The sequence below is a fragment of the Felis catus genome, chromosome C2 (genome assembly GCF_018350175.1).
Source record: "Felis catus isolate Fca126 chromosome C2, F.catus_Fca126_mat1.0, whole genome shotgun sequence".
Classification (NCBI taxonomy): domain Eukaryota; kingdom Metazoa; phylum Chordata; class Mammalia; order Carnivora; family Felidae; genus Felis; species Felis catus.
The window spans coordinates 39,014,604-39,039,925 of NC_058376.1; the positions used below are offsets into that span (position 1 = coordinate 39,014,604).

Here is a 25,322-nt window from a genome sequence, read left to right on the forward strand (position 1 = left end):
AATATTGGTGGTTAAAATGCAACAATGCAAAGGTGTATAAGGTAAACAAATTCATATTAAAATCCACTGCAGTTCCATGCCCAGAGGTACCTACTATAAATAGTTTCATGTCTATCCTTCTAGACATTTTCTATGAATACATAAACAGGTTTTTTTTTAAACCAAATATTGCTTCACACTATTTATATGGTTCTGGTACTTACTTTTTTCACTCAGCAATATATCACAGGCACACTTCCATGCTGGTACTCAGAGATCTCATTCCACAACTGTATTATGCTATTGTATTGCTGAGCCATAATTTTTTTAAATAATCATTTTTTTGATTTAAGTTTTTTCCCAGTATTTGCCATTATGGATAATACAAAAATGAACATCCTTATCCACAGTTTATTAGTCTTTGAATTATTCCTCTAATGCAGATTATTAGAAGAAGGGTTGGTTAGTCAAAGAATGTGCACTATTTCACAGTCTCTACTGAATGGTAGCCACAAAGAACATAGCAATTTAGTTTTTTTTCCAAGTTCTCAACACTACATATGAAAAATTGTAACTTGTTTAAGTATATATTCATGAAGTTATGAAGAGTTTGTGTATCACTTTTCAATTTAAATTTTTTTAAGTTTTTTTTTTTAGAGAAGGCATGAGCAGGGGGGAGGGGCAGCGGGAGAGAGAGGATCTTTTTGTTTTGTCTTTGTTTTTGAGGACATAAGCAGAGGAGAGGGGTAGTAGAGAGAGAATTTTAAGCAGGCTTTATGCCCAACATAGAGCTAGATGTGGGGCTAGACATGGGGCTAGAAGCGGGGCTTGATCTCATGACTCTGAGATCATGACCTGAGCTGAAATCAAGAGTCATATATGCTCAACTGACTAAGGCACTCAGGCATCCCTCATTTTACATTTTGAAAACTGAAATATTTTAAGTGCACAAAATATATGTATAACAAACATGCAAGTACTGATGAGATTGAAATGTTTTAATATTTGGGGCCATTGTTTCAAGTTTCTTATTTATTCTATTTCATTTAGAATTTCCACACATATCTTCGATTATTACTCTGTATTTCCATTTTTCCCTTCCTTCCTTCCTACCGTCCTTCCTTCCTTCCTTCCTTTCTTTCCATCACAGGGAAACATTACCCTGAAAATATTTTTTCTGCTTACCATGTTATGTATTTTACAGTTACCTTTTTGTCTTCCTCCTCCACTAGTCTTTCAGCACTGAGGGGAAGAATTCATGTTTATTTGGTTCACTTTGAATCTCCAGTAGCTACTCGATAAGTAATTGTCAAATGAATAAAGAACAAATTAATAGGAATGTGTATTTTCACTCCAATCATTGTACTTTTAACACAAATATAAGTATTCATGAAATATGTATATCTTAAAATTTGATATAAATGGAATCATACTGTATGTGTCCTTTTGAAAACTGTTTTTTTTTTGACTCAACATTTCATTTTTGATACCTACTCATATAAATTCTTTTTGATCTAGTTCATTCATGTGAATTGTATTGTCCATTCTCATTGGAATGATTTCTTCATTCCCTAAGGGACAATAAGGTTATTTCTCACTTTTTCACTTAGAAATGGCATCACCATAAAAAAGAGAAATTGCCAAGCCAAAGGATGCATGTATGTGTATTTCTAAAAATTTTTTTTTAATGTTTATTCATTTTAGAGACAGAGAGAGACAGAGCATGAATGGGGGAGGGTCAGAGAGAGGGAGACACAGAATCTGCAGCAGGCTCCAGGCTCTGAGCTGTCAGCACAGAGCCCGACGCGGCGCTCGAACTCACGGACCGCGAGATCACGACCTGAGCCGAAGTCGGTCGCCCAACCGACTGAGCCACCCAGGCGCCCCTGTATGTGTATTTCAATTACACTAGTATTGCTAAATTTCTTTTTAATATGATTGTATCAATTTAACCACCCCCCCCCCCAGAACTACTTCCCTGTACCTTCACTAACTCTTTAGTTGTGCCAAACTGATGACAGTAAAATTGTACATAATTATTGCTATTTCATTACACATTTGCCTGGTTAACAGCAAGATTAGGTGTCTTTCAAATTTGTTTTATCCATGTGGATACCCTTTCTTTTTTTAGGGGACTGTTTGTTTTGTCATATCCCCACTACTCCCCCCAATTTTTTGCTTTTCCTTATTGCTTGTAAATATATCACATATAACAAATATACATCTATTCTGAATAGTAATCTGCTATCCAGAAATAAATAAATAAATTGGTCTTTACTGGTGATATATTACCTTTGGTGCAGAATTAACGTTATTTTCCTTTACAGTTTTATTCTTTTTTTTTTTAAACTATCTTTTCTTATACCAGGGCATAAAGTTATTTCATATTTTTCTAATTTTTTTTTGTGGTTATAGTGCACATTTAGCTTTGATAAAAACAAATCTTCCCTAATTTCTTGCAAACAGAATGAATTGGGGATCTAACATTGTATTTTCCCATGTAGACAGTAAATTGTCTCAGAACATTCTCTGATCTGTCCTTCCTTTCTTAAGTGATTTGTAGTGCCGATGAAATGATATGCAAAGCACCCACATATTATTTTGTCAGTTACCTATTGCTAATATGGCAATAGATTACGGCAGATTTAGTGTTCGAAATAATACCATAAATTTATTGTCTTACAGTTCTAGAGGTCAAGGTCCAAAATCATTTTCACTGTGTTCAAGTCAGGGTGATGGCAGGCTGGCTTCTTCAGAAGACTCTGGGAGAGGAATGATTTCCCTTACCTTTTTCAGCTTTTGAGGCTGCCTATATTCCTTGGTTTGTGGCCTCTTTCTTCATCTTTAAAGCATGTCATTCTAATAGCTGCTTCCATCATCACATCACTTATTGTTCTGCAGTAAAGTATCTCTCTGCCTCCTTGTATTAGGACACTGTGATTCCATCTAGGCCCTGATCTCTAATCCAGTATGGTTATCATATCCCATATCCAGATCCTTTTTCATATGAGGGCACAGAGGGTCCAGAGGTTAGGGTTTAGATAACTTCAGAGCCATTTTTCAGCCTACTACAATTAATTTAATATTTTTTCTTAAAGAAATGTTGAATATTATAAAAGTTTTCTTTCATCTATTGAGATACTTTTTTCTTAAATATGTTAAATGTAAAATCTTGTATTCCTCAAATAATTTTGACTTACTAATACTTTATTTAAAATTTTGTCTGAAGCTTTTATACTTGTATTTTTACATGAAATTTATCTGTAATTTTTCTCATAGTGCCCCTATCTAGTTTTGATATCAAAGTTACAATTATCTGGATAGATTTCTGTTTTATCCCCTGATGTCTGAAATAGTTTGAATAAGACAAATGCCTGTTTCTAAAAAACTTTAAAATAATCTCATAAAATAGCTGGATCTAGATATTTTTAAAATGTATGTTGTCGGAAATGAATAAGGAAAAGTGAAAACTTTTAATATTCAATTTTTCTAATGGCATAGGACTATTGAGATTATATCTTACTTTCTCAATAAGTTGGGGAAATTCATATTTTGTCTAGGAAATCATCTGTTTCATGTTTTCAACATTATTTGTACTTTTTAAAATCCTTATTTTTTAATCTATATGCCATTTGTTTTTTTCCCATTTTATTTCTTGACTATTTTCACTAAAGTCTTTTGTGTATCATTTACATTTCACAGATGTTATGTCAGGATTTCATGGTTTAATTCTGAATAGTTTTAACCTACAATTTAAGGTTTATTTTTATTGATGAATAATTTAAGTGTGTTTTGCAAATTCCCAAAGACATGCTGATTACTATTTTATTATTGATTTTTAAAATTATTCTGTGGTCAGATAATGTAGCTTGTTTGCTAGTAATGCTTTGCAATTTTAGAGACTTGCTTTTAATGGTTAATTTTTATTAATTTTTAATGTGCATATTTAGCAAAAGATAAAGTTAGTATCTCTAAAATTAAAAATGTAAGCATATTATGGTATTATTAAAAGCATGTTTTATTCTCTCACATAATACTTTTGTCTAACACTTTAGACTCTAAAAATAAGATAGAATTAAATACTGATTTGTATAATTATTCCTATTTTATACAGTCAGTTCCTGATTCATTTTTAACCAAATACTTAACAATTTTTGTGACTAACATTGTTTCTCCTAGTCTATCATTCAGAGAAAGGCAATCACAAGGTTTAGAGCATCAGCTGTTTTCAAAGTCATAGGAAATTATTTCAATGTTTTAACAACTAATATGGCTCTTCCAGTAAATACTAGGTGAATAATAGGGTCCAGAAGCAGTAAATATTATTCAGTTTCCATTAGAAACTCCATTTTCAACTTCAGTTTTAAGTAGTAATTTACCAGAGTATAGACTACCAGATTTATATATGCTTTCATTCAGCGTGTTGAAAATGTTTTGTCCCCTTTTGATGGAGTGAGTGACAATTCAAGTTTTAGTCTTATCCCTTTGCAAATAAGCCAACTTGCTTCCCAGTGGATTTAATACTATTTTCTATATTTTATTATTATGTACTTACACTATGACATGACAAGAGCGTAAATAAGGAATGTTTCCATCATGTGTTATCTTCAAATTTTGCCTCTTTTTTCATACTTTCCTTTGAGAACTCAAGTGCGTATTAGAATATCTCATTTTACCCTTAGTGACTCTTCACTATTTAGTCATATTTTCCATCTCTGTTGCCTTCTAGTTAATTAGTGTGATGACCCAGTTCTCCAATTTTCTTTCAACTCTTTGATTTACAATATATCACATTTGAGGTTTTTTTTTTTTTTAATTTCACTGTCTATATATTTTCATTTTTAATGAAAATTCTATTTGGTTCTATTTGGTCTGTCTCCAATCCACCTGCAAGTTTTTCATCCTCCTAAACACTCAATTCCATTATGATCAGAATAATATTAAATATACGTATTTTAGTTTGTTTTCGATTACTATAATGCTACATAAAGTATATCATGCTGTACCTAACATGTTTTGTGCCTCCTAGTGATTTTAATTAATATGTTTTATCTTTATTATGTTTGTGAGTTGAGTTCTTAGAAAACTTTCTGGTTGTTATTTCGTTGTTTTGTTTTCATGTGAGTCTCCATGGCCTGGATTATGGTGCATCTGTTCAGAGTGGTTTTGCAAATGTTTCTCTTTGTATTTACAAATATATCACCTCTTGTATTAACTAGGGTTCTCCAGAGAAACAGAACCAATAGAATGTGTATGCATGGCAAGTTTTGTTTTAAAGAATTAGTTCATGTGATTGTGGAGGCTGGCAAGTCCAAAATGTGAAGGATAGACTGGCAGTCTGAACACACCCAGGGAAGTGTCGTAGTTCAAGTTCTAAGGCAGTCTGTTAGCAGAATTCCTTTCTCTTGAGGAAGGTCAGTCTTTTTCTTAAGGTCTCAACTGATTGGATGAGGCCCACCCACATTACAGAGGGCAGTTTGCTTTACTCAGAGTCTACTGATTTAATTTTTTTTTTTTAACATTTATTTATTTTTGAGAGAGATCTCAAGAGAGAGCACAAGTTGAGGAGGGGCATAGAGAGACCCACAGAATCCGAAGCAGGCTCTAGGCTCCAAGCCGTCAGTACAGAGACCGATACGGGCTTGAGCCCACAAACCATGAGATCATGACCTGAGCTGAAGTCAGTCGCTAGACCGACTAAGCCACCTAGGTGCCCAGAGTCTACTGATTTAAATGTGTTAATTCCATTCAAAAAATACCTTCACAAAAACATCTGTGAAATTTGATCAACCATCTGGATGCCATGACCTGGCCAACTGATACATAAAATTAACCATCACATTTGCTTAGAACAGAATTTTACATTGATTTCTTAGTGTCAGAATTTCCAGATACTGGAAGTTATTAGAAAGATTTACGACCTATCTGTGAGTGGCATTGGGAGAGTCACCAGTCTTCAAATTCCCAACAAAAAAAGGTAAAAGTTTGCTAGTATCTCCCTTCCCCTGTGATTTTTTTTTTTTTTAATCTAGCTATTCACTAATTTGGAAGCTTTTCAAAGTTGGCCACATATCTAACTCTTGACCTTTCAGAAACTCATAGCCTGTTCAGCTGTCCTTGTGAAATTAAAGCTTATCCACGAGTTTTTGTAGGTGGACAAATGCTTCCCTGGGTAATGACATCTGCCTTCTGTTTTTGTTTCCTTTCTCTTTTTTTTTCCTTTTCCTTCTCCTCCTGCTCTTCTTATAAACTAAATTATAATTTTGTAATAAGTTTATCTTCAATTTCCAGATGTTTTTAGTAGGCAAAACTTTTGCCACATGACCTATACCAGAAGTTTGAAAAGCATGTTTTTTTTTTACATATACATCTACATATGCATGTACATGTTTTTCTCTAAACTTTTATTAATCTTGTGCTCATTTTTTATTGAGTTTTTAAAATATTAAGAGCCTTTTGCCACATTAAAGACATTAGGCATTTCTTGTTTTGTATATATTTTTCCACTTTGCCTCTTTAAAATGTTTATATTTTGTTAAAAGTTATATAGTCTGATTGAGTTCTCAGTCATGATTATAAGAAATTTCCCCAATTCTAAAATATACAACTGAAATAAAATCACTTTTAATTTTAGTTCTTTTATGTTTTTTAATTTATATTTAAATCCTTAAGCCTACAGAAACTATTTTAACTTAAGGAGCAAGTTTGGTATTTGGGTTTACTTTCTCATAAATAATTAGGCAGTTAACTTTACACTAATTTTAACTAATCTGTCTTTTCCCCACTCAACGTAATCATTTTATGGATGAAGGAGCTTAGCCAGAGTATGACTTACTTAATATTCTAGGTAATTAACAATTAAGATGGGACTTAACTGAAATCTCCATATAAAATACAGTCCTCTAACTACTTAACTCTTCTGTGATTCCTGTTAGTCTAGTAAAAATTTTATTATCTATAGCACTCTTGGGATAACAATTTTTTTTTTTTGTCAAAAGCATTCAAATTTCTTCTAAGTGCCAATATTGATACAGAATGTTTAAGTATGCATTTATTTGTGTTTGTAAATTCTCTCAATGAAAAATATCATAAAACTTATAAGAACAACACCTTTATTGAGTAGCAGCTGAGTAATAGCCATAATAACAACTGAGTGCAGACTGTAATAAAGCAAATTACATTAAAAAGATGTGAAACATACATAGGGAAGATTTAATTGGTGTTTATTTGTTCATAACATAAACTTTATGCAGAGAGGTGGCTTTTTAAAACTGGAGTTTACAGTAATGGGATGTAAAAATTCAACTAATGATATTACCATACATACCATGAGTGCATCCTAATTAAAATACAGAGAAATCTGGTGCTCTAATTTTTTTTTTTGCTATTAATTTGTTGTTCAAATATATAATGATCCCTCTGAAAAATGAATGCAGGAAACAGGTATGTAGACAGGAACAAGAGAAGTTGTGCTCATTAAATGATTATGGAATATTGAAATAAGGCAGTGAAATCTGTGCATATGTATGTGTATATATGCTGCCAGGTCTACTTTAAACCACTCAATTAGCACGTATTTGAAGTATGTATAAGTAGTTATAAAACACTGTTTCTGTTCTTTTTTATGTTGATTTATTTTTGAGAGAGAGGGAGAGACAGAGGGTGAGCAGGGAGGGGCAGAGAGAGAGGGAGACACAGAATCCGAAGCAGGCTCCATCCAGGTTCTGAGCTGTCAGCACAGAGCCCGACGCGGGACTCGAGCTCACGAATGGCGAGATCATGACCTGAGCCGAAGTCTGACGCTCAGCCAACTGAGCCACCCAGGCACCCCACATTGTGTCTGTTCTTATATGATTTAATATTTGTTTAGGAACATTGATACACAGAGATCAGTAGTATAAATATAGATATTATGACTCAAATAATGGGAAAGGAAATGAAGCTATAGATTTTGAGAAATGAGAGGGTAGTGTGGTCAAAAAAATGATGACGTAAAGTTGAGATCTGGATGATTTTTTGTTCCCTTTTAGATATTCAGGCCGATAGGTGACTCAAGCAAACAAATAGTCTTTTATAAATTAAGAGAGCTATACATAGTCAAACATACAAACATTGAGGTTGAATTTTACCCCATTATAAAAGAACAGTAAATTAACTTTAATTTATATGATTTGTTGCTATTTTGACCCAATACAACTTCCGACAATCCAGTTATTTCACCTATCTTATCAGACTATGCATATGGTTTGGTAAGTTCATATATAATAACTGAAGTAATAAAGTCAAGTTCAGGTATCTTATGAACACCAGAGCAAGAATTATTTGATGGTGGAGTCTAGTAGAATCTCTTTCAGTATATCTTATTTTAATGAGGAAAAGGGGAGCCTGGGTGGCTCAGTCAGTTAAGCCGGAGCTCTTAATTTTAGCTCAGGTAATGATCTTGCACTTAGCGGGGTACAGCCCCATGTGGGGCTCTACACTGTCAGCGCGGGACTCTCTTTCCCTCTCACTGAACCCCCTCTATCACTCACGTGCATGCTCTCTCAAAATAAATATTTAAAAAAATTTAAATGAGGGAATGGTACAATGTAGAGTTGTGCAAATAAAGCCTGAGATTGAAGGATGGGGGACTAAAGGCTCAGGCTGTAATTCCCAGGACTTTTTTTCCTTGCTGGGTGATTTCTGGCACACTATCTATGTTCTCTGAGCCTTAGCATCCTGAATTGTAACATAAGGAAAATTACAATGTCCGCAGTATTTAATGCTCAGATTTTTGAGGGTCAATTAAGAATTTGTAATATGTAAGCAGGCTATCACCAACCTTTCTCTGAGCTGCCTCAGCATCTTTAAATACTAGGAAGCCATTATCTATTAAAGGATAATTGGTACTGGGTCTTTGGACCTTATTATTCTACACCAGATGAAACCAGGGTATTGCTGGGGCATGGTGAACAAAGACCTGATATTCCTGTATTGAAGTTCCAGTATTTAAGTCTATCCCCCTCAGACCCTTTTCTCTTTGATTTTACAATACTAAATGGAGAGAACGGGAAAAAAATATCCTAAAATTATCAGTGATAATTTTTAAAGGAAACAAAACCACAATAGAGCAAAAAAGTTTATGGGCCTCCTTTCATGCACACACTGGCACAAAAAATGAAAGCTTAAATTTATCTTCATAAGAAGAGATTAAAAATTAGGCAAAATTCAGAGCAGAAATGGAAAAGTCAGAAGCATCCACAAAGCAATTAAACTGTAAAGTGCCTAACACTGGGGTCGCCTGGGTGGCTGTCAGTTAAGTGTACAACTCTGGACCAGGTCTTGATCTCTCAGTTCGTGAGTTCCAGCGCTGCATTGGGCTCTGTGCTGACAGCTCAGAGCCTGAAGCCTGCTTCAGATTCTGTGCCTCCCTGTCTCTCTCTCAAAAATAAACATTAAAAAAAACAATTAAGTGCCGATTACTCAACCGCTATTACAAATCCAAGATTTGTTGCAATATTGATTCTCTGTGAAGAGTGGCCTCTGTTTTTTTTTGGTTTTTTTTTTCTTAATGGGGGGGATGAGCTGTATTTTCATGCTTTAATCTTAAAAGCATAAATTTATAAGCTGTATTTTTAATGGAAGTATTTTCTATAAAATTAAAAAGATTCAAATACTTTATAAAGTAATCAACCCTACCCAAGTTTCCTGCATTACTACAATATACCAGTCAAAAGGATATTATGCTTTGAAATTCAAATACAAATTTTTAAAATTTTAATAAAATGTATGAACATTTAATAACATTATAATGAAAATTATGATAGAGTATTAAAAATTGTATTAAGTATTTATAGCTTAAATAGCTGCTTGAAATTATCCCTATTAAATTGCATTCATTAAAAATTAATTATTAATTCGTATGTATTTTTATATTGGTGTTTGAGTTGGGATTCATGTTTTCAATGCCTCTGTACCTTATTACCTTCTAGTTTTTTCAGTAACCCTTTAAATAAGGCATCTTCTCCTTCAAAATAAGACCTGATTCTGCCGTTTTGAATTTGTGCTTTCTCTTACCCATATATATTTAGTATTACTGTGTAATATCATTAGTGCTGCCAGAATTATCATGAAATAACATAAAAATATGACATTATTTCCCATGCTTATAAATGTCATATCAACAATCAAACTGTCCATATATTTTATTGAAACACTTTGTTTCTTTCTATACCACTGCTTCCTAATAACAAGAGATGTGACCATCTGAGGATTATCAGAGCAATATAGCACAAAGTGTGGCTATAAATTTAAAGGTGGTTTGGGAGTGATTCTTAAAAATGTAATAAATCTTATGGATGAAAGGATATTTACTATTATTTCTTGAATTTTTCTCCTTTATTATCACGGATTTCTCACCATTCCTCAGCTATTGATAGAATGCAAGCAAGAGAGAATGCATGATGATCCAGTATTAATTAAAATATTGTCTTGTTAGTGAGATTTTCTTTGGCATGTGAGATCTTCCCTGACTATTCTATGTAATAATTTAACCACTTTCAAACTTGTTAATTATTTCCCCTACTTTATTTTTTTTTCTCAACTCTTATCAAATAACATATCCTATATTTCGCTTCATATCCATGTTCACTGTTTCTTCTCACTAGAAAGTAAGTTCCATGAAGGCAAAAATATCTTACTTTTTTAAATGTTTCTCTGTAGTACTTGGCATATTATAACCACTAATGCTTTTTCAGTAAATAAATGGAAAAGCAATACAGCTGGAAAACTTAAAAACAGACATTGCAGTTAAGAAAATGACAACTTTTAATATTAACCTATTATTATAAAATTCTCTTATTTCTGGTTACAGTTGTGTGACTTTTGGTAAGTGTATATCATTTAACCACCTCTACAAAAAAGATGAAGAGGGGCGCCTGGGTGGCTCAGTCGGTTAAGCGTCCGACTTCAGCTCAGGTCACGATCTCACAGACCGTGAGTTCGAGCCCCACGTGGGGCTCTGGGCTGATGGCTCAGAGTCTGGAGCCTGCTTCCTGTTCTGTGTCTCCCTCTCTGTCTGCCCCTCCCCCGCTCATGCTCTGTCTCTCTCTGTCTCAAAAATAAACGTAAAAAAAAAAAAAAGATGAAGAACTGTTTCATCAACCGAAGCATTGCCTGGTGTTGCTTCTTTGTAGTAGACCATTCCCTTTACTCTTAAATCCTAGAGACCATAGTATTTCTCCATTCTTATGATGTTCCAGAATAACATAAAAATGGAATCATATGGTTTATAGTCTTATTAGTGTGGTGTATTTCACTTACAGTTCATTTGTGATATATCCATGGTGTTTTATTGTTGAGTAGTGTTTCATCATATCGATGTGCCAGGTTTTCTTTTTTTTAAATCAAACAAAAATGGGATGGTATCTAGTTTTTTGCAATTAAAAAGAAAACTGCTTTATACATTACAGACATATTATCATTTTTCTTAGGTAGGTATCTGCAAACTATATAAATATTCGTGTATTTTTAGCTTTGTAAAAAACTACCAAGCTCCTTTATATAGAGGCTCTATTATTTTGCATTCTCACTGGTAACATATGAGACTTCTAGCTGCTCTGCGTCCTCACCAATATTTTTATTTTCAGTTTTAATACTGTTGTTGCTTTTTTTTTTATGTGTTTGAGGAAATTCAATTTATCAACATTTTTAGATGGATCATACTTTTGGTATCATATCTAAAAATATTTTGCCTAAAACATGGCCACAATATTTTTTCCTGTTTCCTACGTTTTACATTTACATCTATGGTCTAATTTGAGTTAATTTCTGTTAAAATGTGAAATATGGGTCAAGGATCAATTGTGCATGAATGCTCAATTTTTCCAGCACCATTTGTTGAAAAGACTATCCTTTCACCTAAAATTATGATTTCACCTTTGTCAAAAATCAGTTGATCATATATGTTGGGTCTGTTTCAGAACTCACCATTTTGTTCTATTTATATGTGCATACTTTGGACAATACCACACTGCCTTGATTACTCTGTATTAAGTCAGTATCAAGTGTGAATTCGACTGTTTTATCCTTTTCCATATAGACTTTAGAGTAATCTCTTTAATATCTTCAAAATATACTTGGATTTTGATTTAGATTACATTGACATAGGTCAATTTGATACAACAGTAAGTCTTCCAATCACAAACTTAGTATGTCTTTCTACTTGTTAGGTCTTTTTTTATTTCTTTCATCAGTGTTCTATAGTTGTTAGCAGACAGACCAAGACCATATTGTGTTAGATTTATAGCTAAATCTTTTATTTTTGTGTGGTCTTGTAAATGATATTGTTTAGACCTTTTTATTTTCAAGTCTTTAATTCTATTTGTAAAAACAACTGATTTTTGTACTATTGAGCTTGTATATTGCCATCTTGCTAAATTCACCTATTAGTTCTAGGAGCTTTTTGTGAAGAGTCCATGAGATTTATGTGTTGTCTATAAATAGGGATGGTTTTATTTCATTTTTTCCCACCCCTATTTTATAATTTTTTTCCTTCCTTGCTGTACTATTTAGAACGTTCTGCATGTACTGAATAGGAATGAAGAGGCTACTTCATTAATTTTTCAATCTTATTCTCTTCATATTTGAAAATTTCTACTGATCTTTGGATTCACTGATGTTTTTGTTCTGGTGCCTCTATTCTGATATTGAGGCCATCTAACTTTTTTTTTTTTAATTCAGATATATATATATATATATATATATATATTTCTAAAATTTCTGTTCATATTTCTTATGATTTATGTTTTTTCTGCTATGAACTTCTACATTTCATTCAAGAGTGTTTAATCTTAACAGATTGACACTACAGTCTTTGTTCTGGCAATACTGGGTTGACAACTGATGGTGTTTGCACTTGATGATTAGTCAAATTTTTATCCCACAACCCTTTGGTATAGTGTTATTTCCTATTGTACTTTGGACATTTGTCAAATCCTCTGGAGAATGTTGTTTGTTGCATCGTTGTTCTTTTAAAAGGCAAATGACATGGCAAGTTCAGAAGGCAAATTTTATTCCATCTTTAGTGGCAGTAGTTCCAATGTCAGTGTGCCTTCAAAATTAGCAATTGTGCTACTCAGGACTTCATCTGGGACTAAAATATTTGGTGGAAATTTTATATCACAGTTCAATTCTGAAACACTACACTCTGTTATTGGGTGTTGATCTTGGTGATGAGTCAAGGTCCATGTATTTGTTCATGCATAGGGCTAGGGAATCTGCTCTTCTAGCCTACTCCTCTTCAGTATTTTATTCACAATTTCTAGTACCCAGGGCCTCATTCCCTAGCTCTTCTGGATGGAAAAATAATTTCTCTCAGAATTTTACCCCCTGTCCTGTCACACAATTATATATGACTGGGTCCATCCTTGAGAGAAGATGTCAATGAGAATAAAATAATGGTGATTCTTTACACGTACTTCATATCACAGGGGTTTCTCTGGCTAAAGACAAGTGTTTTGTCTCTTTATGTGTTTTAGGAGCCCTTGTCATAGCACCATGGCAGTTCGGCTTTGTGAGTGGGGCTGGCCTGAGAGTAGGGATCGGAGAAAAAAACATATTTTTCTCTCATCTCTGGGATTTTAAATCCCCTGGTCTCCTGGAAAGACAGAAGGGCTCTCCCTACAAGATTTCCTTCTCTTCCTGTTCTGCAGTTCTTCAGTTCAGGCCACACTCAGGTGAAACAAAGCCAGGTAAGAAAGGAAGGCAGGCATCAGAAAACTGACCACTCTCCCAGTCAGTCGGCAAGTGCTGACTTTTCATCCAATCTGTTTGCGACTGTTCAGTTTTGAGTCCTGGTGTAGCTACTTTGTGTACTGTGTCCAGATTTTTAGTTGTAAAAGTGGTGGCAGGGGGATAGGATGGAGTGGGTTTGCTCTATCTTAGCCAGCACCAGAAGTCAGAAAACACACATGTAACTCTACTGCTATCCAGGATTTTATTATTTTTTTTTAACGTTTATTCATTTTTGAGACAGAGAGAGACAGAGCATGAATGGGGGAAGGTCAGAGAGAGAGAGGGAGACACAGAATCTGAAACAGGCTCCAGGCTCTGAGCTGTCAGCACAGAGCCCGACGCAGGGCTCGGACCGCGAGATCATGACCTGAGCCGAAGTCAGGCGCCCCTCCAGGATTTTACTTAAGAAGCCAAGTGGAATCCAATCACATACATTTCACTTGTTAAGGATACAAACCATGAATATATTTTTAAATGTAAAAAAGTATTATGGTTTATTAGCTATGTGCTAGAATCTATTGTTATATGTAAAAGAAATGTAAATATTGGGAAAAATAATGGTGTTCTAATAGAAGATGAGAATATGTGAAGTTGTGAAGAAAGGTCTGAGACCTCCTAATATCACTTAGCTGGAAAGAGAGCAGTATTCAAACCTCAGTCTGTTTACAAACTTGGGCTCATAAACACTCTGCAATGTAGCTTAAGAAAGATTATTTTCTGATTTATAAGAATTTGTGATTCTTGCGGATACTTAATTCAGTCGGTTAAGCTTCCAATTTAGGCTTAGGTCATGATCTTGTGGTTCACGAGTTCTAGCCAAATGTTGGACTCTGTGCTGACAACTCAGAGCCTGCTGTGGATTCTGTGTCTCCCTCTTTCTCTCAAAAATAAACATTAAGGGATCACAAATTCCTTTTTTTTTAAGAGAAGATCTGAGAAAGGAAATATCAGAATATCCAGGCATTCATTCGGGTATTTGAATAATACCTTTAAGATACATGTTAATATCATGTGTATTATAAGGCATGAATCCTGTCCTCATAAAGCTCATATTGTAATAGAAAAAGTTAGTTTGTCCATCAGTACACAATTACAAAACAATGTGATTAGTACACATTGTGGATTGGCCAAGGTTATCCTTTGGGAAGGGAAAAAGAAAATTTTGTTAAATGTTAAGGCTTAAAGAATGATAAATGAAGTGATACAGAGGGAAGGTCATGCCATCTAGAAGGACTAACAATGTAATGGCATGACAAGAAAAAGGACCAAAATTAATGCTACTCATGACCAGGCTTGTATTAGCTAAATTCTCACCACAAGTCCATCAAGTCATTATTTTAGGACAAATTTTGGTGAAGCAAGTGGCATCTTGTTACTTACCTCCAGGAGTAGAAAGCTGAACGCTTCTGCCCACTGCCTGTTGGTATTGGAGTGTGTACGGAAAACATACTGTGGTCCAGTAATGGATGTAACAGTGCTGTACTCAGAGAAGACACAACAAGAGCAGCTTCCATAGGCAACATTAGTTAGTTCCCTCCAGCCAGAAGGTCTCTTTTGGCAGCCAACACAGGCATTTGACCTACAAGAATTGTTTTTGTATAGCACTAGGATCCCATCCTCTTTTCAAAGGGGACAGGTGTGGCAGGATGGTTGGCTAGGTGCCATATACTTAAACAGAACAAAGTAGTAGACACTGAATCTGAAACATGCTAAGATATTCCCACACAGGGATGAGCCCAGCACAGGATATGAGGGCTCGTTATCTCTTGGCAAGGTAGTGTGCTAGGCCCTTTGTAATGTGGCCAAGAGGGATGGAAACACTGCTCATGAGAGGTGTGCCTTTCATAGTCTTTTAATGCTAAAAATGGCTTCATCATTATTTATCTGAGCTCCTTTTTATTAAAAATTGGTTTATAATTTAAGCTTTATACACTTATTTAACCACGATGGGAGTCTCAGACATAGAAGCCCGGTGTTCTGACACCCAGCTCAGAGCTTTGTCTCCTGCATTGTATTTTATGTATTTTCTTGGTCATTTGTAACTTCCAAATGGGAAGTCAAAGAAAATCCTAAGGATTATTATATTAATTAACATTTATTTAGAATCTGAATATGGTCTGATTCAGTTTTCTTTTGGAAGTGTCTGAGGACTTACCAGTGCTGTTGCCTTGAATATAAAATCAACTGCTTATCCTACAATCCTGTAACTATGAACTCCTAGGCAATGAAAAACTCTGAGTAAAGGATTTAACTAGCTATTTCCAATGGAATGAATAGATTGCTCATCAGAATAAATTCACGTGGGTTTTAATATAAAGGCTTTATTTTTATTATCCTCTGTAGTTTTGAAAATTCTAACTTAGCTTTCCTCTTTTTCTTGTTGTACAGCTGCTATATACTTACCCCCTTAAAAATCCCTGGCCATTTCCCTGAAGGGGATAGAGTCAGTGGACTGAATAGGATTAGCATCAAAAGTCACCACTGCTTTCCCAAGCAGAGTTTAAAAATAGGATCATTGAATAATAAGGGATTTAAGTCTCAACCAAGCAGGGTGCGGAAGGAAATTATTTGGATTTAGACCAATAGAGATTAGAGTGTGATTACAGACTACCATGTCCTTTATATCAGATTAAGGGACTTGAAAGAGAAGACTTGCAGGAAAAAAAAAAAGTCAGGTCACAAAATTTTCCACCTGCTTCCCTAAATCAATCACAGAAGGATCTCTCTCTCTACACATTTCTGAGTCTGAGGGTACTGACTGAAGCAAACACAAAGCAGTGAAGGTGTGGCAGGGTCACATTGTAAGGCTTAATGAAAATTACCTTGGAGAATAGTCAATATAGGAATCAAGGAACCAAGACAAGTAACCAATAATAATCTTTTATCTTAAAAAAAAAATCCAAACCCAAATTCCAGGGAAGAAAATGCATCATATTCAGCCCAAATCCATTCCTAGAATGAAGCATTTGTAGTTAACATAGAATTCGCAGCGGTATCAAATAAGAAAGATTTTTCTTCAATATGAGATTAGTTTACATGGCTTAATCAAAGCTTGGATAAAAAAAGAATTCCTTTATAAGTTTGCTAAGATATTGTGAGGGAAGAAAAACGCCTATATAAAAAATTTTGGCAGGTGTCCCAATCAAACTGAAATAGTTGTCTGTTTATCCTAGCAATTGTTTATTAAAAAGGCAATTAGTGATAAGGGGAAATCAGGTAGCATGCACCACTTAAGTATCAGCAAGTGTGGAGAAAAAAGTCATTTTGTAAATTGCAGAGCATTTTACTTACCTGAACTTCAAACATTTTGTATAATCTACATTGTTTCCTTTATGAAGATATTAAGAGTTCTTTGGGATGCTTGGGTGGCTCAGTGGCTTAAGCGTCTGACTTCAGCTCAGGTCAGAACTCATTGCTTGTGCGTTGGGTTCTGTGCTGACAGCTCAGAGGCTGGAGCCTGCTTCAGATTCTGTGTCTCCCTCTCTGTCTCTGCCCCTCCTCTGTTCATGCTCTTTCTCTGTCTCTTGCAAGTAAACAAACATTTAAAAATTTTTTTTTTAAATGAAGATAGAGTTCTTTGAAAGAGAACTTGTTAAAAGTCTATTTGATTTAGGACATGATGAATTCTTGATGTATATTTTGAAAAAAAGTACAAGTTAAACTGACATTTGAACATACTTTCTTCTGTCTGAAATCCCACTTATTCTGAAATCTGTAGAAAATTTCAGAGCAGCAGCAGGAAGATAAGCCTTCTACCTATGATTAAAAATCCTGATGTGTCTGTCAGCTTTTTGTTATATGCCTTATAGTGACTTTTTATTACATACCTATAGATTTAATTTTTAGATAATTAAAATAGAGAATATGATTGAAAGTGATATCACATCAACTTTTGGAAAAAGGCAGGAACAAGTGACACTTTTTCTTTCATAAGATAATTGTTCAGTGTTTATCAATAATTTCAGTTTCTACTACAGGGCTCTAAAAGCATTACTGTAATTGGTAAGAATTTACTAAACTATAGTAATTTATATTACTCTGAAATTGAGCTGAAGAAATCTGTCTTGGAAGTTCCATTAGTTTAATCATATTTATTATAGTGAATAAATAACTTTAAAAATTGGATCGATCATTTACCTAGATTAACTATTTTAGTAACTCCACATGGGTAAGCGGGTATGGTGTGTGTATAATATGTATACATGTATATTGTTTAGAGATAATATACTAACAGGTACAGAGACTGTGAAACTATTGAAGTATGATAGACATACAAAAAAGCTGTACCTGTTTAATGCAACGACATGATGAGTTTAGAGAGGATATAAGTCCCTGAAACTAACTCTATTAATTAACCTGTGCCATAAACCTATCCATTGCCTCAAAAGGTTCCTCTCACCTTCTTTACCATCAAGATCAGTATTCTTTCATTGTTTAGGAGTTTCAATATAATATCAATATTGTATTAATTCAGTAATTAGTTCTAAATATGAATCACTACTTCAGACTACCCGTCTTTCATACAGCACTATCTCTATGAAGAAAATTCCATTGTTATTTTTTTCACTGTCCTGAAATTAAATTTTTAACAATGTCAAATGGGGAAAAAAAGACACTACTTTGAAAATATTTGTCACTAATCTGTTTCATTGGGCAACCGGTTACCATAATAGAAAAAATTATTGATGAATTATGTTAGAACTGTCCCTAAGACATAGTAAGGCCCAAATAAATTGTTAGTAAATGTTACTATTTCCATTCATCTTTTTTTTTTCCTTTTTAAAATTGGGGATATTAGTATTTAGTTATGGGATGGATGTCTTTTGGAACAAATGAGTTGATGCATGCATTATAATTCTCGTATTGAGCTATATTAAGCAGTAAATAAAATATAGTTTGATAAAGACTGCTGGTTAATGTTTTCACAGTGGATAGGAGGAGGCATCATTTTGCATGAGTCATTTTTAAAAAGACTTTTATGAATGTGTTGGATTTAGACATGATACTATAGAATGAAATTAATGCCTACAAAGCCTGGGGTTGAGTGTTTGGACACAGAACTTGTTAACAAGTATTTGAGAAAGATACAAATATTAAATTAGTTATTAAATATAAGGAAAAATGTTTTGAAAGTCAGTTAAGCCGGTTGATTTTGTCCATATTTTCCTACACTTTTACTTTGTGGGACATACTTTCCCTTTGTAAAATTTCACATTGTCAGTAGATAAAATTTTCAAATGTTTTGAGGATTAAACTGATTGTGGGAAAAAATCAACATTATGACTTTAAGACCTTAAAGAGCATAGATGTGTACCTGTAAAGAGCCTGATATAGTAGGCAAAGTATTTTATTTGTGTTTCTTTACCAATTAGATTTTATGTTGACAGCCAGAAAAATTATTTGAAAATATAGAGATTTAATAGGTTCTTTGGAATCAAATATCCTGGTATATATTTTACACTGTTTTAGATTCCTACGTCTTGTTAGGAAAGGAACCATTGTCAGATGTGGAATCAGATAACACTTTATTAAAAACTGTTGCCTACCTGGGATATTTTGCTATTCTCCTCAATTGTGGGGCTGGTTATTTTGATTAATGTTGAGAGGCTGTGGAAATGACTTCCCTAGAAATCTTGACTGGGCTAGAAACCCATCTGTCTTACATGGCTTACTTGTAGTCCTGCCTGGAGGCAAAGGATAGATAACCTGAAATAGAATGAAAGACCCAAAGGAAAGGATTAAGTCACTAGATTAGTGGTGACCATATGCTCTCTAGAAGGTTTGTGAAATTGCTCATTTCCATGGGAAAAGATATGTTTTCTCAGTGGCCTTGAATTTTAGTAACAGAACAATGCCACCAGTTTCCTTTACAATGCCCATTAAATCCACTAGAGCAAGTAATCTTTCAAGGATAATATTTTTGTTTCAGATATATGAACATGCTAAATTGTGAAAAATATTTTACCTTCATCTTACTTCATAACCTTTTCTTATCTCTTCTCCCCATTTTTCTCCTTGTAGGCCTTCTTTCTTTCCTTCATTCCCAACAAAATATTTTAGAATGCTTCACTAATGTTTTTTTCTTTTCCAGTTGCTAGGTTTTATTGGATTGCTTAGCAGTAATAGAACATCATAAAAAGAAATAAAACTCCTTTTCAATTCAAGGCACACCATCTTGTTTACCTCAATTCTTACTCTTTTCCTGTTAGTAACAAAAAGGTTTTGAGCATAAACCAAAACTGATTGAGTTACTATTCTAAAAGTAATTCCACGCTACTAGAAAATACTGCACTATGTAGTTAGAAAATGGTTTTTAAAGTCATCTTTGTATTTAATCTCTCCTTTACTGTAACCTAAATATAGAGCTTTCTTTACTCTTGTTGAAAATGTATTTATTGTTTTTATGAGGCCATGAACTCAAAGAATATCAATTCTTCTTAAACTGGAAAAGGTCTACCCAAAGAGCTTTATGTTTTGTTTGTTTTGTTTTTTCCTCTCTGTATTAGCACTTAAATGAAGTTATTCTATTAAGGTGTAATATGAATTAGTATTCTTGAATCATCAAGGAAATTTTGTGTTTGTGAATTTGTCATTTATGAGAATTCAGTGCTATCTAATTGCTCTTGCCTTCACATCACTGTTTATTCTTTGATTTTCCTTAGACTATTCCTTCAGCCTGGAATGTTCAACTCTATCCTATCCATGTTTCATTGCTGCATTCCAAATGACACCTCCCTTATATATGATGCTTTTTGTGAGATTTTCCATGAGTTCTCTGAAAACTTGAGAAGAAAGGACTATAACATATTCAACAAAGCACTTTGTCAGGGAGTTTTAGTGTGGAATATATTACTGCATGTAATAAGCGGTATCTCTTTTATAGCCTGAAACTCTTTGAGGGCAGGGACAGTTTCATATTTATGTCCATGAGACTGAGAACAGAACTTTTAGTACCATGTGCATAGGTGTTTAATGATTATTTATTGGGTGAATGGATGAAATACTTTATTCTAGATCTGGAATATGGCAGTTTTGCTTCCTGTTACAAAGCCTCTGTTTTAGTAAACTGAGTCTAAGGAATGCATTTTCTTCTTCCTTCTACCTAAAATGAGGTAATGGTTAAAAGGAAATTTATAGGGGCGCCTGGGTGGCGCAGTTGGTTAAGCGTCCGACTTCAGCCAGGTCACGATCTCGCGGTCCGTGAGTTCGAGCCCTGCATCAGGATCTGAGCTGATGGCTCAGAGCCTGGAGCCTGTTTCCGATTCTGTGTCTCCCTCTCTCTCTGCCCTCCCCCGTTCATGCTCTGTCTCTCTCTGTCCCAAAAATAAATAAAAACGTTGAAAAAAAAATTTAAAAAAAAAGGAAATTTATATTTAACCAAGCAAAGATCATTAAAAAATGACCAAGTCATACCTGTTGAAACAAAAAAATGCCACTTCAACTAGTGAAAACCATGGCTTAAATATGTAATGTTATTAGGCATGAAAATTTCTAATTTCTTTTATTGATATAAGAAAAAAATTGACAAATTATGAAATCATAACAGCTAGCACTATTGTAGTACTTATATTGTGCCAGGAACTTTGCATATCCAACCCATTTACCCTCCCAAAAGCTGTGTGAAAAACTTAATGGCAAAGAGATCCTATTTCCTGCCTAATGTCATGCACCTAGCAAGTATCAGAGCAGTGGCTTGGCCTCAGTTATTGTGTCTCTAATTGGTAGTAAGGGTACTTAATAAAAGTTTCAGTAAAATGTACATAAGACATGAAAAAACTGAGCTTCTGTTAAATACCACCACTGTAGGATGTCCTCCATATAGAACTAAGTCTTCTCTATTTTTGAAGAATTCAGTTTTCCTTTGTTGAAATTGAGATTATAAAATACATATTCAGGTTAAGATGAAGATGTCTAAACGTTTTACCCAATGTTTACTAATTTTACTAGTATTTTCTTTTAGCTTTGATGTTATTTTTTTCTCTAGAGAGAGGGAGAACGCAGGGTAGAGGAGGAGAGGGAAAGAGAATCTCAAGCAGGTTCCACATGGAGCCCCATGTGGGGCTTGACCCATGACCCTAGAATCGCAAGCTGAGCTGAAATGAAGAGTCAGAAGCTCAACCGACTGCACCACCCAGGCGCCTCATAATTTTATTAGTATTTTTTAACATAACCTTTCTTCTTATTTCACCCTCCATCTTAACCTTATTCTTACTTCTCTTCTATGAGTGTCTTTTGTGATTGATACTATTTTCTGAAGGCTTATCACTGAAATGTTTTATTGTTAAATAGGCATTCCCATGGTTTTATGGAGTGCCAAGTATATGTTACAATTATCATTTCATGTAAACAGAGTTTTTCATATAAACATTAGTGGTACATTTTCAGACCATAAAATGCAGACACCTTGGGGACAGTGAATGACACTGAAATTAACTAAGTTTGACAAATTCCAGAGACTGGAAGACTGAGACCTGAAGAGGCTATGTGACTTGACCAAGGTCACTCAACAGTATGTGACATGATGATTAAGTCAAATCACTGGAGATAGTTTAATAGACTTGTACAATATTATTAAGCTGGGATGACTTTTCTTTGAATACTTTATACCTTTTCTAGTTTGTCAGTTTCTCTGACTTATGTGATAAATTTGTTTTTTTTCTTTTCCATAGGAATATAACCACATTAATTTATTATGGATATCATATAAGAATATCATTTGTGCTTATGAATTTATTATTTTCCTCAAAAAGTTTAAATTGCCATTTGATTTTATGTAATGAGGTAGATAGATATATGAATACACGAATATATGCAGTTAATTCTTGATGTGGACATTAAGGAAATAAATATGTGCATGTATATAAATCAACAAATATAGCAGAAAATACTAAGATTACTTACATTGTCTACTTATACTCAAGTTTGCTATTCTGTAAGTTCAATTTGAAATTATCAAAAGCTCAGAGTAAAAAACTGAAAACAATGCTGCTTTTTCATTCAAATTTGCCAGAAAACTGCTCCACTGACTGACCATGGGCCCTAACACTCAACATCAGTTAAGGACAGATACTTAATACTTGAGAAAAAAATTTCAAGCTAAAGCATGTCAAATCCTATGGTAAAGGTGGAGAACAAAGTAATGTGATGTATAACTAGGGAAAATAGATGAATTAGAAAGACATTACTCTCATCAAAATTGGAAGTGTCTGCTATTTGAGCAAGAAAGTAATTTTATTATATGAACCATTAGAAGGAATAACTAAAGTGAAGATTTAGAAGGTAGTGCTTTTAGCTTAAAGTTAGAAAAATTCTCTCATGAACTGCCCTATACTAGATATTTTTATATAACACTTCTGTACTGGGAGCAAATAAGAAGAGTCTTTGCGTTCATTCTAGGATTCCAGATCACATCAACAATAGTGATTTCTCTCTCATCCTGTACATATACCAAACTATACCTTCCATGTTCTTACTTATGCTACCATACTGCTTTTCATGGCTTAGACCTGCTGATTACTGGTTCCATTTCATTTCTAGACATGACTGTTCCTTTTCTTCCTGAGGTGATTTTCTTTGTATCTACTGACCAGCAATGTCTATCAAAGGACTACTCTTGGTGCAACATCTTGAGGTTATTGTAGTTGTTTAACCGCCCATGGAAAGCTCCTTACACAGGTAAGTATATGCCTATATAAATAATTCAGTTAAAATACAACTGTTCCTAATATCTCTAGATTTTAAAGCAGAATGTTATTTTCTACTTACTGGTAAGCATGACCCAAATTAACTTTGTTAAATCACCACAGTTGTTCCTTTAACGTTTGAATTTTCAGAGCGGTGACGAGTTCATTTCCACATTGCTTTTTCACATGAATTGAATGGATATGAGTTTACATAAACAAGAATATACAGTACAAAAGAGACAATAGGAAAATGACTGGATGTGTTTTTAGTAAGCAAAATGTAGATATTGATTACAGCACCCTACTGTCTTATTAAAGAAGTCATTGATTTGTATTTACTGCTTTAGTTATTGACAACCATCAATCTTCTGCTGTTACATAATCTAGGTTACTATAACAAATATCTCCTATCACCCAATCTCCCACAAGGTGAATATAATTGCATTTCATGCTAATTGAAAAGTTTGCAAAGATCTTTGTTCTCAAGAAGTTTATAATCCATAAGAGACCTAAACCTTTCCTATTAAGGATAGACAGTCTTTCATTCTGAATATTACTTTGACCAAAGAACATTCTTAAGTTATAAAAAATTACTTTCTTCATGTCTTCTCCTCTGATCTTTTATTTTTTCTCAACCAAATCCTTCTCTGGCCTTTGCAAACCCTTCCCCCAAACCAATCATGGTACACAATGCCCTACTCCATTATTTTGTGTGTGTGTTTTCTTTTTAAATTTCACTTACCATACAGTGCAATATTGGTTTCAGGAATAGAATTCAGTGATTCATCACTTACCTGTAACACCCAGTGCTCATCATAAGTGCCCTCCTTAATACCCATCACCTATCTAGCCCATACCCTCCCTCGGTCAATCATCAGACTGTTCTTTATCATTAAGAGCCCAGTGTGGTTTGTTTCCCTCTCTCCTCTTCCCATATGTTCATCTGTTTGGTTTCTCAAATTCCACATATGAGTGAAATCATATGATATTTCTCTTTCTCTAATTGACTTATTTTGCTTAGCATAATAAATTCTAGCTCTATCCATCTCATTGCAAATAGAAAGATTTCATTCTTTTTGATAGCTGCCCTCTCATGCTCATCATTTTTCCTCCTTCTACTCTAATTAGTAATAATGTAAATCTATACCTAAGGTCTCTTCACTTTCTTCTTTCACCAATTATTTACTTTTTAATGACTAGTACCTTCAACTCTGAGCCACAGCAATCTTTCCTCCCCACCCCTCCTTGACTCCTTCCTGTTTCTCTTAAGATTTCCTGATACTCATTTTCCAATATCCATTTATGTAGTGTGAAAGACTCTAAGCAGTGCAATCTCTCTAAATCCTGGTAATCTGAATATGGAGAACTACCATAGTAAGGAAGTATAAACTACAATATAGTAGGTTTAAAGTATGAGGCAATGAATGGAGGTTTCATTCAGATCTGATCAAATAGCTATAGATCTTCCTAAAGCTATTATTAGGGCTTGTGACTTTTCAGGAATGGAGATAGAAAAGTAAAATAAATTCTTCAGGCAAAATGCTCATGCTGGAAATGCAGCGATAGAATAAAAACTCAATTCCTCACTAAACACCCTAAGTTAATGTTCTGCCCCATGTTGTTTTGCTTCTCTGTGGAGAGTATCTTCCTTATTTGTGGTGCGGATTTTTTCATCATTCTGCTTATATTATCAGTTACATATTAACATCAGTTAATATTCCAGCCACAATTGTATAAAAGCTGTATTGTTTCTCTCATCTAGCGTGACAGTCTTGAAATATGACTGTATACACACCCATATATATGTGTTATACATATATTAAAATTGAAGGTTTATGCCCTAAAACCTCCTTAGAGGGAAAGAAGAAAGTTGTTTTCATAAAGCCA

General features: G+C 34.1%; 2 long non-coding RNA genes across 2 annotated transcripts in view; one reads left to right on the plus strand and one right to left on the minus strand.

The window, feature by feature from the left end:
• Positions 1–12,895: 12,895 nt before the first annotated feature.
• Positions 12,896–25,322, plus strand: part of LOC109503394 — a 29,546-nt gene continuing 17,119 nt past the window's right edge. Inside the window, exons 1-2 of the long non-coding RNA XR_002162341.3 lie at positions 12,896–13,709; positions 23,290–23,427. This is a non-coding gene — a long non-coding RNA (uncharacterized LOC109503394). The remainder of the gene's footprint in view (positions 13,710–23,289; positions 23,428–25,322) is intronic.
• Positions 19,238–25,322, minus strand: part of LOC123379914 — a 109,335-nt gene continuing 103,250 nt past the window's right edge. Inside the window, exon 5 of the long non-coding RNA XR_006584953.1 lies at positions 19,238–19,458. This is a non-coding gene — a long non-coding RNA (uncharacterized LOC123379914). The remainder of the gene's footprint in view (positions 19,459–25,322) is intronic.